The 14,258-nt window shown below is 47.1% G+C and overlaps 1 protein-coding gene across 4 annotated transcripts in view; it reads left to right on the top strand.

Annotated features, from left to right (window-relative positions):
* Positions 1-14,258, top strand: part of FBXO34 (F-box protein 34) — a 49,118-nt gene that overhangs the window by 20,934 nt on the left and 13,926 nt on the right. Inside the window, exon 3 of one of the 4 annotated variants that reach the window (XM_069856813.1) lies at positions 11,211-11,305. The exons of 2 other annotated variants lie outside the window; for them this stretch is intronic. The gene's annotated coding sequence lies outside the window, so the exon portion shown is untranslated. Of the gene's footprint in view, positions 1-11,210; positions 11,306-13,600; positions 14,031-14,258 lie in introns of those variants that run through there. One more of the 4 variants, XM_069856814.1, reaches the window with a different exon arrangement.

Genomic DNA, 14,258 nt, shown 5'->3' with positions numbered 1-14,258 from the left:
TCCTGGAAAGCTGGATGCTCCCCTCTGACGCATACGTCGTGTGATGTTGTTAGAGGCAGAAAGGAGTAACAGGAGCAAAGGTGTGTGCGAAAGCATTCGGAGGTGTCTGATGCTTCTCATTAACAGCAATAACAACAAATCTTAATGGATGTCTAAAATGATACTCAAAGCAGGGAGCCAAGAGGGATGCCGTTCCCAAGGAGGAAATAATGACAGGAGATGCAGTAAAAAAGAGGGAGAGGTTGCTTGTAGGGTGTGTTTATGGGTTGTGATGACTGAAAGAGTGATAAAACAGATTGCTGATCCTGTGTATCAAAGTACGAGTGGCAATGATTTTTCAAGTTGTTGAAACTTGCATCCAAAGGAAAAATAAAATGTATTCTGCTCTTACGAGTAGGTTAATCCACTCTAATTGTCTGCAGAATAAACCTGGGGGAATTTTCCTGTCTGTATGTGATGCACAGCCTCTTTGCTGTCTACTTGGCAACGTACCTTCAGATAATTAAAAGCTGTTTTTTAAATCCACTCATCTTTCAATCTTACTTTTTTTGCATATTGCTACTTCTCCGAGAGCTGTCAGTCACTCTTCTGGGTAGTGTTTAAAAAACAAGGTAATGTAGTGTTTGGAAAGGCAGCTGCAGGTGAGTCTTTTTGCTTCAGAAAAAAACAAAACAACCGCAAAACCCGATGGATAGAAGTTTTAGATTGAATATTAGGAAGAGGTTTTTTTCCTGTAAGGCCCAGATTGCCCAGAGGAGTCGTGGCTGCCCCGTTCCTGGAGATGTTCAAGGCCAGGTTGGATGAAGCTTTGAGCAACCTGAGCCCGTGGGAGGTGTCCCTGCCCGTGGCAGGGGGTGGAACTGGATGGGTTTAAGGTCCTTTCAAACCCGAACTATCCCATGATTTTCTTCTATGATGCGTGAGGCTTTTTAATATACACCTCACTGCTACACCTCTAAAAATAATTGAATTTTCTCAGTCCAGTGTGGAAAACTAAGTTCACTTTGGCTTTTGAAGATCTTGTATCGCTTGTCCCTCTAATGTCAAGAACCAAACCTCCGTGGCTGCCTTTGCAGCACTTTTCCAAAGCACTTTGCTTAGGAGCAATTATCCAGAAATTACAAGAGTTGTTCAGCACAGGGATCCTCTGGTTTCAGCACATAGTTTCATCGCTCTGTAGTGTTTTGAGAGGCTGAAGGGTGGGATGCGGCTACAATGAGTTTCCAGATTCCTAGCAGTGTGAGGGACTGTTTTTAATAGTGATGATAAAAACAGTTATTCCCAGTTGGAGGTTAGTCAGTGGTACAATTATCAGAGCTATGAAATAGTGCAGGGATGGCTCAGAATGGAAAAACTAAGGCTTGAAACTTGTTTTCTTGAGGGAGCTTTTTGAAACAATTTCCTGCAAGCTCATAGAGAATCAGTAAGAGTCGTTTAATGGCGAGAGATGAAGCTGAAGGGGTTTGGTTATGACTGCTATAATTTAGTTTTCAGGCTAGAAAACTGGCTTTTGGGAGAGGGATTTGGTAAAAAATTGCTGACAAAAGCCAGTGTGGTGAGCAGGAGCTCTGGAGCCGGTGCTTTAGATGGGTAAGGTTATGGTCTTCTACTACACGGTGTGCTGCTCGCTGGGGGTAGAATCGCGCTGAGTATTTTCACAATGAGTTACAATCTGCAGCTGAAAGTCTCATTCACTTAAACCATCTTATTTTAAAACACAGTTGTGGGTACCATATTTTCTGCTCGATTTCCTGCTGGTCTTGTACTGCTCATTCATGTTTTCTCTGTCCTGTCTGAGAGGAAGAAACCCCGAAAAGAAAATAGAATCATAGAATCGTTCGGTTGGAAAAGGCCTTTGAGATCATCAAGTCCAACCGTACCTGTCCACTACTGAACCGGATCCCTGAGCGCCTTGTCTACCCATCTTTTAAACATCTCCAGGGATGTTGACTGTACAACTTCCCTGAGCAGCCTCTGCCAGTGTCTGAGAACCCTTTCAGTGAAGAATTTTTTCAGATGAACTTCTAGGCAAGTTCATACTTCTCAGATGGTCATTACCTGGAAAGAATTGCACCGGAACAGTTTCTGGTGTCCTGTTGTAGGTCTGCATGACTGAATTTTGAAGATGAAACATGAAAAGGGAAAGATTTATAAAATCATAGAGTGCTTTGGGTTGGAAGGGACCTTAAACCCATCCAGTTCCACCCCCTGTCATGGGCAGGGACAGCTCACACAGGATCTAGTTGCTCAAAGCTTCATCCAACCTGGCCTTGAACCCCTCCAGGGATGGGGCAGCCACCCCTGCTCTGGGCAACCTGGGCCAGGGCCTCCCCACCCTCACAGCAAAACATTTCTTCCTAAGATCTCATCTCAATCTCCCCTCTTTTACCCTAAAACCATTCCCCCTCATCCTATCTCTGCATTCCCTGATAAATTTGCAGTAAAACTTCCCACAGTCAAGAAGGAGGCACCTGAGCGTGGGGAACCTGTCCTTCACTGAAACCTAAGTGCTATTTTGGGGCCTTTGTCTTGTATTTTAAGAAAGAATTACAACTGAATTCGTGCTACAGTTGGAATTTCTGCAAATTTAATTGTATTAGTTGCTAGGCGAATTGACTGCAAAGCTCTGAAAATATCAAACTATTTTTGAGTTCAAGTAACTCCTGAGTTATTAATGGAAAAAGAAGTCTTTTAAAATGTTGCCAAAAAAAGATTGAAGGTCCCCGGGATTGGTAGGGTTCTAAATTACCTTAGATTTTAAACAGTCTTTGGAAACAATGGTGCAAAAAGGTATGGGATTGAATGTTGGTCTCTGCTGCAATTTACCTGCCAAAGCTCCAGGCTTGCCTGTTGCTGTGTTAGTGCAGCAGAAGACATCGTTTATCTTCTTCTATAGGAATTTCTGTAAACCCAAGCAGATCCTTTGGCTGGGAAAGATTTTTAGCATGTACTGTTGCCTGCCTTCTGTCTTCATCTTGAGCAGTTTAGCCTTAGCATGTCACTGGTCACACGCCTGAGCTTTTGGGTATTCAAAAGTCTCTCTGGTCTCCTTGAGCAGGTTGTGTGGTTTGCAGGCTGCAGAGCAGCTTAGGAGTGAGAAGCATCATGGAATTACGGAATCGTTTAGGTTGGAAGGGACCTCAAAGCCCATCCAGTTCCACCCCTGCCATGGGCAGGGACACCTCCCACTGGATCAGGGGCTCCAAGCCCCATCCAACCTGGCCTTGAACCCCTCCAGGGATGGGGCAGCCACCCCTGCTCTGGGCAGCCTGGGCCAGGGCCTCCCCACCCTCAGCATGAAAAATTTCACCCTAGCATCTAATCTAAATCTTCCATCTTCCAATTTAAAGCCATTCCCCCCCTTGTCCTATCCCTCCACGCCCTTGTAAAAAGCCCCTCCGCAGCTTTCCTGGAGCCCCTTTCAGTCCTGGAAGCTGCTCTAAGTTCTCCCTGGAGCCTTCTCCTCTCCAGGCTGAAGAACCCCAACTCCCTCAGCCTGGCCTCGTACGGGAGGTGCTCCTACTCACATCATCTCCGTGGCCTCCTCTAGACCTGCTCTTCCCTCTGCCCTTTCTCTGCAGGGGAATACCTGCCCTGCCATGAAGCATCTCCTTCTTTTCCTTCTTTGGGTTTTTCCTTCACATGGGTTTTTTCTCTGCTTCTCTCTCTCTCAATCGTTTTTTTCGCTCTTTCAAGTGGTGCTGGTTGGCTGATGTCGGCTGTGTCTTGTGATGGTCATTGTGGAGCCAGATGGGAAGGGGCTGGGGCAGTCGTGACCTCTTCCCACTGAGGCCGTGCTGGAACCTGATGCTAGTTAGTTGATTTTTTTTTGTCTTGGATTGTAGCCTGTTCTTGTGGGGCTTTCACTTTGTTTTACAAGATACCAGTGGGAAGACTAGTGAACCCAAAGAGTCTGGAGAAGGTGTGAATGGTGGGGTGTCTTGATTGTGGGTGGTTTTTTTTTAGATGCTTCTAGACAATCTGTTGTGTTGGAAGTTTTCTGTCCTCAGCGGTTGTAATGATGCACCTTGTTATGAAATGTTCTGTGAAAAATAGCTTGAGCTTCCTTTTCCGTGAAATCTGGAAACCATCGAAGTTGGGTGTGCTCCGTGCAACTCTTCTCCCAAGTTTGCAGCCTAGGTATGAATTTGAAATTTCAGAGTTGAGTGTTTTTACATTATCCTTGCAAGATGAAAAGTAGTTTGATGATGTTGAGGCATCAGCAGTGTCCTAGTTTAAGCTGAAAATTGAAAGGATTAATGATTTCATGATAAATCATGAGAAACTAATGCAAAAAAAAATGTGGAAAATGCTAGTTTGGGAAAACAGGGTGGTTTCAGGATCATGACAGCACCTCACATCCTGGGTTCAGTGTTGGGTGCCTCACTACAAGAAAGACATTGAGGGGCTGGGAGCACATCCAGAGAAGGGGAGTGGAGCTGGGGAAGGGTTTGGAGCACAGAGTTAATTGGAGAAGCTGAGGGACCCTGGAGTTGTATAGTGTGGAAAAGAGGAGGCTGAGGGGAGACCTCATCGCTCTCCACAGCTCCCTGGAAGGAGGTTGTGGTGAGGTGGATGTTGGTCTCTTCTCCCAATAACAAGAGATAGAATGAGAGGGAACGGCCTCAAGTTGCACCAGGGGACGTTTAGATTGGATATTAGGAAAGATGCCTTTACGGAAAGAGTGGTGAAGCCCTGGCAGAGGCTGCCCAGGGCAGTGGTGGAGTCTTTCCATTCCTGCAGGTGTTTAAAAAACATGTAGCCGTGGCACTTGGGGACGTGGTTTAGTGGGCACGGTGGGGTTGAGCTGATGATTGGACTGGATGATTCTACAGGTCTTTTCCAACCTTACTGATTCCATGCTTCTATGAAAAATTGAGCATTTTGATTTACAGAAAAACCTCCAACTAATGGCACAGTTACATATGAAACTGTTTTTTGAGTGCTGTTATATTTAATATAGTGTTTGTGTCGCTGAGCAAGGCTTCTGGTTGTTTGATTTCATTTTGGAGACCCTCAGGATAAATTTGGATGCTTTAGAGATACCTCATGAATATTGTAACCTCTGAGCTCCGCAATGTACTGGCAGAATGAATCCATGTGGACAAAATTATATCCTTCTGCTTTGAGTCTTGCTTTGAGTATGTGCGTTGTTTTGGTTTTAGGGAAGTTGTGTGATTTTTGGTTTGTTTTGTGCCTGGGTTTTAAAATCATAGAATGGTTTGGGTTGGGAGGGATCTTAAAGAACATCCAGTTCCAACTCCCCTGTCACGGGGGAAAGTATCCCCAGTGGTATAGGACACAGAAATCCACAACACGACCTTTTGCTTAAAGGATAAGATTGCACAGAAGTAAATGAAAATGAAATACAGCTCATTCTGCTGAGCCGTTCAAGGCTGGCCCTGTGGGCTGGGTATACGGGCCGCTCTGTGCAAGAGAACGGCTGTCCCAAAGGCTGCTCCAAACCAGTTAGAGCTATATAAACCAGTTAAAGCCATGTTTAATTCAGTAAATTAATTTTCAGAGCTGTCAGGGCAGTCCCAAGTACAATTACAGGCTGGATGGAAAATGGATCGAGAGCAGCCCTGAAGAGAAGGAGTTTGGGTGCTGGTGGGTACGAAGCTCAACGTGAGCTAGCAAGGTGTGCTCACAGCCCAGAAACCACCCGTGTCCTGGGCTGCATCCAAAGCCGTGGGACCAGCAGGGTGAGGAGGGGATTATTCCCCTCTGCTCTGCTCTGGTGAGACCCACCTGGAGCCCTGTGTCCAGTTCTGGAATTCCCAAGATAAGAAAGATATGGAACTATTGGAACAGGTCCAGAGGAGGCCCTGGAGATGATCCAAGGGCTGGAGCACCTCCCATACAAGGACAAGGTGAGAGCTGGGGTTGTTCAGCCTGGAGAAGATAAGGCTCCAGGGAGACCTTAGAGCATCTTCCAGGACTGAAAGGGGCTCCAGGAAAGCTGGGGACGGGCTCTTGAGCAGGGAGGGCAGGGAGCAGGGGCAGGACAAGAGGGACCGGTTTTAAGCTGCAAGAGGGGTGATAGAGATGAGATTTTAGGAAGAAATATTTTCCTATGAGGGTGAGGAGTCCCTGGCCCAGGTTGCCCAGAGCAGTGGTGGCTGCCCCATCCCTGGAGGGGTTCAGGGCCAGGTTGGATGGGGCTTGGAGCCCCTGATGCAGTGGGAGGTGTCCCTGCCCATGGCAGGGGTGGGACTGGGTGGGCTTTGAGGTCCCTTCCAACACAAAACGTTCTATGATTCTATGATTAATTTAGTGTTTAACATTGTGTCACCTGTTGTGAAGTTTTCCTCATTACCCAAGTTCTAAAGAAGAAACTGTATTTATGAACTGTATTTATTTATTTACTGAAAATTTAGAATTTAGCTATAGTTTTGCTCTTCTGCTTTAGAAACCATATAATGCCTTCTTGCCTGTTTAGTGCCAAGTACAGGAATTTTGGTTTCCTGATGGCATTTATGTTGTCAGGATATGCCAATATAATGGCCACTCCTGTGCTTGAGCACATGGATGAGAGAGATGCTTTTGACTAGAGGAGTATTAAAAATGAGTTTATTTTGTTAGAGCTGCCACTAAGCTTACGGAGATTTTAATTTTCAGGATTAGGGTGGGTCGTTATGCTGTGCTGTTGGATCGCTAGCAAGCTACTTCAGGCTAACTGGTGAGTAATTAGGCAGGCAGGCCATGTGACGGTCAGTTTGTTGGCATTGAATCTACTAAATGTGTGCCAGAATGAGTCAAGTGGATCTCTTCAGCCAGGATCCTGAACATCCACAGGCAGAATAATGATGAAATTATTGTTGACAATCCTAATCTGCCACGTCACTGTTGTCATAATAATCAGTATCTTCTTCAGTGTCCTTGAAAAAGATGGGATGGTTCTTTCTTGTTTTGTCTGGCTTCCTCTGGAGCAGGACAGGTTGGCTCATACATGCAGGTGTCTTTCAGGTAGGCTTTTTGGTCTCCTGCCTCTGGTGTTTGTCCGAAAATTGCCATTTAGAATCAATTCTGCATCTTGCAGTCGTTTCTACCATCTTCTGCATGCACAGGAGCAACCCGGCGAGACCTCAGCCTTACAAAACGAGGGCACAACGTCTCCGGAGCTCTGGGAGTGCTTCTCTCCTATTTTTGGAACCAGCTCTATCGCTTCTATAATAGGAAGGCTTCTGGAAGCTTTCTCCTTCCCTTTGCCCCAGGAAAATAGCCTTTCAGCCGTGCTTCCATTAATTCAGAACCTGCATGGCAAAACAAACCTAGTTTTATACGCCAAATAATTCGGACGTGGCTCACGGATGACGCAATGCTGACTGCACGGCTTTGCCGTGAGTCTCCTACCCTGTAACCCAAGGACGTGGCAGCTGTGGCCCCGTTCTGGGGTGCTTGGCTACCCCCTGTTTATCATTCAGGGCACACCGTAAATCGTGCCGTGACGAGGGGTGCCAAAGGAGGTGGAAGCTTTCTAGAAAACGGAGTAATGTGTGATCCGGGTGCGTTTGTCACCGGCACTGCAGCACTGTTGGCAAGGAAGGGATTTACTGGTTTTGTTTTCCTCTTGGATCAAGCAGAACAAATCTAATGAGCCAGTTCTTAACTTCATCCCAGTTGAGCAACAGATGATGTCCTTACCCGGATTGTGCAAGGCAGCTGAAGCCTTTCAGGAATAGCTGAAACACTTGGGATATGTTATTTCCAGTACTGAAGTACAGAGTTAACAAGGTGAAGCAGAGCTCGTCTTTCCTTATTTTCTTTTGCCCTTTTGAGATTTTTTTTTCTTTGGAGGGGAGAGGGAACGATTTGGTCTTTCCAACACCAACCGCATCTAGAGAAGAGAGAGCAGGAGAGCTACAAATTCAAGGCTCAGTTTTCTCATTGACATGATCTTGGAAGGAAGACAGGCCCTCCCTGTAGTGTTTCATTAGGAAAAGTATTCCGTATGCTTATCGGTACATCAGGTAGTGCTGTTTGAGCCAGGGCCTCCCCACGCTCGTTGTGAAGAATTTCTTCCTGATGTGTAGCCTAAATCTTCCCCCTTCCAATTTAAAGCCATTCCCCCTCATCCTATCACTCCAGGCCCTTGGAAAAAGTCCCTCCCCAGCTTTCCTGAAGCCCCTTTCAGTACTGAAAGCTGCTCTAAGGTCTCCTTGGAGCCTTCTCTTCTCCAGGCTGAACAACCCCAACTCTCATCCTGTCCTCGTATAGGAGGTGGAGAAAGAAAGAGAGAAAAAGGAGGAAAGAGAGAGAGAGAAAGGTACAAGGACACCACCTGGGCTCCCATCCTCTTCTCTCTCCCAGGGTGATGGGTACTGCTGCTCAAGGCTCATCTTCCAGCCTAATATTTATATTTTTTTTGCTGGGCCTGCTCAGTGCTTCTTCTTGGGAAGTTCTGGAATTGAGTTGGAGGGCCTTAGGGGAAGACTCTGGGGTCTTAGATGGGTCCAAGGTATCGTTGTGCCCCTGCTCTCCGCGACCTCTCTGGGCAGCAAGCGCAGCCGGGCTGCTTGTGAGAGCAAGATAAGGTGTTGAAGGACAATGCTTCTGCTGCAGTCTCAACAGTGGTTTAAGGCAGCAAAACAAGTGGTTTAAGGCAGCTGAAAAGAATCAGTCTCTTACAGCCCTACACGCTTGTTTCCCTGCTTCCAAAACGCTGTTATTTTCCACACTGTACATTCAAAAGTGTTCCTTTCCACTGACTGGGAAGGCGATAAAACCCGCTTCGTGGCAGACACCTTTCCTGGCAGGATTCGCGGTGTGGATTGGAGACAGCTGAGTCCAGGCTGAGTTGCTGAGAACCTCATCCCACTGGGCTTCACCGGTGCCTGCCAGGTCCAGGGTAAGAGGGTTCGGGGACATGGCCTCTTCAGAGTTAATTTTCTCCTACTTCAGCTCCTTGTGCTGCATCAGGTGAGAAATCAGATGGGAACCAGTGGTGATACAGGAGAAGGGCTGGGTGGAAGAGAGGAACGAGACCCCATCACGGCAGGAATTACCGTGATTGAAATGGTTGTGGGGTTGCGCAGTGTTTTGGAGCATCCATGTGCTCCCTGCTGACATGGATGCCAAAGCTGGGCATCTCCAGATTTACATGGGAATCTCCAGATTTCAGTTAAATAACTGCTCTGACAGGTGCTATCCAGGGCGTGGATGGGAGCTTGGTGGAGCTTTGAGAAGGACTGGAGCAAATTTGGTTGGGAATTCGGTTAGTAACCTTCCAGTACCTGAAGGGGCTACAAGAAAGCTGGGGAGGGTTTACAAAGGCTTGGAGTGGTAGGACGAGGGGCAATGGGTATAAACTGGAGAGGAGCAGATTTAGACTAGACATAAGGAGGAATTTCTTCACCATGACAGTGGTGAGACACTGGCCCAGGTTGCCCAGAGCAGTGGTGGCTGCCCCATCCCTGGAGGGGTTCAAGGCCAGGTTGGATGGGGCTTGGAGCCCCTGATCCAGTGGGAAGTGTCCCTGCCCATGGCAGGGGGGTCAGAAATGGGTGATCTTTAAGGTCCCTTCCAACCCAAACCATTCTTTGATTCTGTGAATTGAGCCAAGGGCTGTGGTGATGAGGTCCTGCTGCTTGGCCAGCTCTGATTCCAGGTGCCTGGAAGTGGTACCAGCAGGTTTTGGTGCGTAAGCAGACGAAGGAGGCCGTTCTTGTTCATTCCAGCTGGAGCCCCTGTGGCAGAGTTATTCTTTTAGATGAGATAACATCAGGTCTATGCACAGTTACACCTTGTGACCATCAAGTGGAGGGAAGTTGAGCACCTGAGGCTTCGCAAAGCAAGAGATGTCTGTGGTGGCTTCTGTAGGCTCCTGCCGCCGATGACAAGGCCAGCCTGCAGTTCTGCAGGAGAATCTCATCGGGTTGTCAGCATTAATCTTCGCGTCTCTTAATGCTCGTTAAGTTGGATACAGTGTCTTTACTAAATACCTGGTCTCACGTGAGGGTTTGTTGCCAGCTGTAGGTGGGTGGAAGGAGAAATGTGAGGTCACTCTGACACTCTTTGTAAGACAGCTTTATCTAAAAAGGGCTTCTTTTCTTTTATTCTACTCAAGACTGTTGTAATAAATAAAAGAATTAAAACCTAGCTGGTGAATTTAGTGTTAAAGTGTTTTCTTTAAGGGGTTTAAAATACATAAATATTACACGGAGAACAGCTAAGAGAAAGGGAAGTGTTCCTCTAGGTATCTACGAGGCTGAGGACTGGATGCATCATTAAGCACGGTGGTGTTGGGCTGATGATTGGACTTGACAATTTTAGAGGTCTTTTCCAACCTTAATGATTCTGTGAGTCCGTGATTTGATCTCGCTGGCCAGCCCAGTCTAGGAGCCGCTGTGGATCACCAGTTGTCACCGTTGGATGTGAACATTGGGGCTAAGGAGAGTTTTCTGTGAAAGCCTCTTGCTCTGGAGAGTCTGATGCCGTTAGGGGTGTCCGTGGGGCAAGGTTTGGAGAGGGCTGGGGAGATGGATAGGCTGGGAAGCGGTGGAATCGCGTGGCTGGTGGAATACTCTTCTAGAGACAAGAATCACGTGTTCACCTTTCAGCGTCAGCTGGGTGGTGGGGGAACGGGCAGGCAAAATCTGCTTTTGCAAGAAAACAACAAGCAACCCACGTGGAGATCTTTGTTAGAAGACCTCAGCTCTGGCTTTTTACTTCTAAAGGAGTATTTAGCCTTGCATAGCATCCCAAAGCTGGCCCTGCATGGGTGGGGTGGTCAAAGTGGCTTCTACCAGGAGGCGATTGCTGCTCTGGACGGGTCCTGAGGCCACCGCTGCCTTCTTAGAAAGCAAATCCTGAAAGGATATGCCCACCCTTTGGATTCCATTGTTTATCAGTTACTGTTGCTACTGTTTAAAAAACACTCGCTCTTGCAGTGAAGACTTAGCTATCAAAATACTAAAGCCCTGGTGTGTTGCTGTGCAGATGAAGGACCTTGTCATCCCCGTGCTAGCTGAGTTAATACATTTGTTTTCCCAAACCTCATGATAAGACAGGGAGTTTTGTGGGACCATTCAGCAAACTGCCGACCGTTGCCGAGGGGACGTGATGCTTACGGCTGCCAAAATCCGCGTCCTTCCCACATCTTATGCATAAAGGCATATGTTTGGGGGTGGTTTCAGAAAGGGAGAACAACAAGATTAGGTTTTTGACTTCCTCTTAATGTTTTCTTTCTCTTTGCATCTGTATTTCAGTTTTAGGGCTGTACCCAGATCTCTGCAAAACTGACAAATCAGCTGCAGCACCTACTGATAAGGAGTAAAGAAACACACTGTGGTAGTTAAAGGCAGTAAGTATCGCTGTGTTAGCATGGATACTGATTTTCTTTCCTTTTTTTTAATTCACAAGCAGGGCTTTTTACTACTTACACAGTAGGAATTTGTCGGTAGCTTGCTGGCATTAATAGTCTATTTCAGCTCTTTTCTATAGCCCGGCAGCTTGAGGAGAGGAAAAAGCGAGCTTTGTATGGAGCTGTGTTTGGATCTGTGCTGCAGTGCCCATCTGAACTTGTCTCTGCCTATTTTGTCAGCTTTTGCTTCCCTCTAGTAGGTGTGAGATCCTTCTTAAATGCATAAGGAGACCTCATCGCTCTCTGCAGCTCCCTGAAAGGAGATTGTGGTGAGGTGGGTGCTGGTCTCTTCTCCCAGGTAACAAGGGGTGGATGAGAGGGAATGACTTCAAGTTGCTCCAGAGGAGGTTTAGGTTGGATACAAGGAAAGATTTCTTTACTGGAAGAGTGGTGAAGCGCTGGCAGAGGCTGCCCAGGGCAGTGGTGGAGTCTCCGTCCCTGGAGACATTCAAAAAACATGTGGATGTGGCGCTTGGGGACAGTTTAGTAGGCACGGTGGTGTTGGGCTGACAGCTGGACTGGATGAGTTTAGAGGTCTTTTCCAGCCTAAGTGATTCCATGATTCGGTGACATCCCACCAGAAGGTGCCTGCGCTTGGATCAGGGTTGTGGCTGTCCCTGACCTGAATGAGTTTGCTCCATGTTTTTGCTTCTTAAGCTCTTTACTGCAAACAAGATACTTTCTTTCTTTCTTTTTCTTTTTTTTGTCTGGCTTTTATTGTTTACTTCTCAGTCGATCTGCAAAGGAGGAGGACTGGGACAAAACATGTGGTGTTCCTAACCAGGAATATAAGGAGAGAGTTGTAGCTATTGAAACAGGGGCTGGCATTCCTGAACTGGTGTGGTTGCATTTATTTGGGTGTGGATATAATCATGTTTCTGCGATACAGCTCCTGCTGAGTCTGAAATGCTGGTGTCAGTAAAGCCAGGAGGGGAAGCCAGACAAAAGCTTGGATAAAAGTCAGAATTTCAGTGCCTCTTGCTGGTGGTTCATGGGAAAGTAATGATTTTAGTGTTTAACTTGATTTTCATAAAGCACTAGGCATCTGCTTTTTACTTGGAATTACTGCTTGTGAGTGTGTGTTTTACAGCCCACAAAACATCAGAAATGGCTAAATTTTGTGCCTAGATTTCGCTCTTGTAGGTAGATCCTTCTCACAGGCTAATGAAAATGATATTTAACTACAGAGCTGCAATTGCTGCTGCTGTTACCCACGGCAGCACGACTGTGTCTTTCTGAGTTGATGGAGCAGAGGGGACACTGTCATCCTCTGCCAGTGCAATGCCTCTGTCTTCTCTGGCCAGCGTGTTTTCTTGCCATGTGTGGAGCTCACCAGAGATTTCATGAAGACTGGAATGTGTTTGTATAATAGTTTCTATATTATTATAGGCTCCTGCTTACTCCAGTGTAGGCAAATGATTAACCTCTCCTTCGCCATCACTAGAGGAAACGTGAAATTCATCACAGAATCACAGAATGGTTTGGGTTGGAAGGGACCTCAAAGCCCATCCAGTTCCAACCCCTGCCACGGGCAGAGACACCTCCCACTGGATCAGGGGCTCCAAGCCCCATCCAACCTGGCCTTGAACCCCTCCAGGGGTGGGGCCTCACCACCCTCATTGTGAAGAATTTCTTCCTAATGTCTAAATTGCTATAGAAGACATCAAATCAGCTGGATCTAATCCCATTTCCATTCTTCCTGTCTGGAAAGTCATCCTTCATCGCTTTCTCGATGAGCTAGAGTAGGCTTTCCTGGCAAGGAGTGTTCAGTGGCAGCGCTGAGCTGCAAACCGCTGATGCCCTGAGTTGTGCATAGGTAGGAGCTCTCCTACGTGGGAGTCTTTTCTCTGGAGTTGGTCTTTTGCAGGTGTTGCAAAGGGGGCGATGCGAGAGGCTCCATCTCTGCGAGACCTCTGCTGCCGGCAGCACAAGCCTCCAGCGAGTGCCTGTGCCAGGCTGCGCTGTGGGAACGCGGCTGCAGGAATAGGGCAGCGGTAGAAGCACCGGGCAAAGCTGCTGGGAAGGAGAGAAGAACCTGCTACACTAAATCACGAAGCCCCTGGGGACGCAGCGCAGTAGTTAGCATCTTCAAATGGCATTCCTTTATTACAGCCTCATTGTGCGTGTCCTTTAGAGAGGAAGCAAACGATCTTTAAAACAATCTGCTGGCAGCTCAGGCTGGGCTATTTGAGCTTTTCCAGGGCGTTTTTTTTGCTGTGTCACTTTTTCCATTTGTGTTCCAGCTCCGAGGTGGTTGTTCTTTCACCATCAGAGTACCTTAAAGCGCTGCTAACAGTGTCACTCCAAGGACAAGGCGTAGAAGGCAGCAGCCTAGTGCGAACGAGAGATACTGCAGAACAGTTTTGTTTTGGTGAAAGCTGCTGCCTTATCTGCGTGCGATGCAGTTTTCGCAAGGCTTGGAGGCTGCACGGTGGCATGAGTTCTGTCCTTTATGTAATCCATCACGTTATTTTGATTAGAACGCTAACGTAACTCCTGGCAGCATCAGATCTTACGGCTAACAGTGATTTCCCTTCAAAGCCTGATGTGGTGCTAACACGCAGAAGGGTCTCGTGCGTCCTGTTTGCACGGAGCTCAGAAGACGCCGTGTTACATGGGAGGTGCCAAGGCAGCGCTGCAGCCGTATATAGGGTGAGGAAGCATGGTATGTGCAGACAGGCTGTTTTGGGAGGTGTTAATTGGTGTGTTAATGGTGTTCAGAAACTGCAGCTGCAACAATGGCACGATGATGCTAAGTTCTTTTGTCTTTATTTATATATCTCTTTGTATATGTATGCATATGTGTGTGTACACATGTATTTTTCTCTCTCTTAGGAAGGCTCCCTTGTCCTGATCATCTGTGCTTCCATCGCTGCTGTACTTGAACGCGATG

The sequence above is a fragment of the Phaenicophaeus curvirostris genome, chromosome 5, assembly GCF_032191515.1.
Source record: "Phaenicophaeus curvirostris isolate KB17595 chromosome 5, BPBGC_Pcur_1.0, whole genome shotgun sequence".
Classification (NCBI taxonomy): domain Eukaryota; kingdom Metazoa; phylum Chordata; class Aves; order Cuculiformes; family Cuculidae; genus Phaenicophaeus; species Phaenicophaeus curvirostris.
This window is presented reverse-complemented; position numbering and strand designations above follow the sequence as displayed.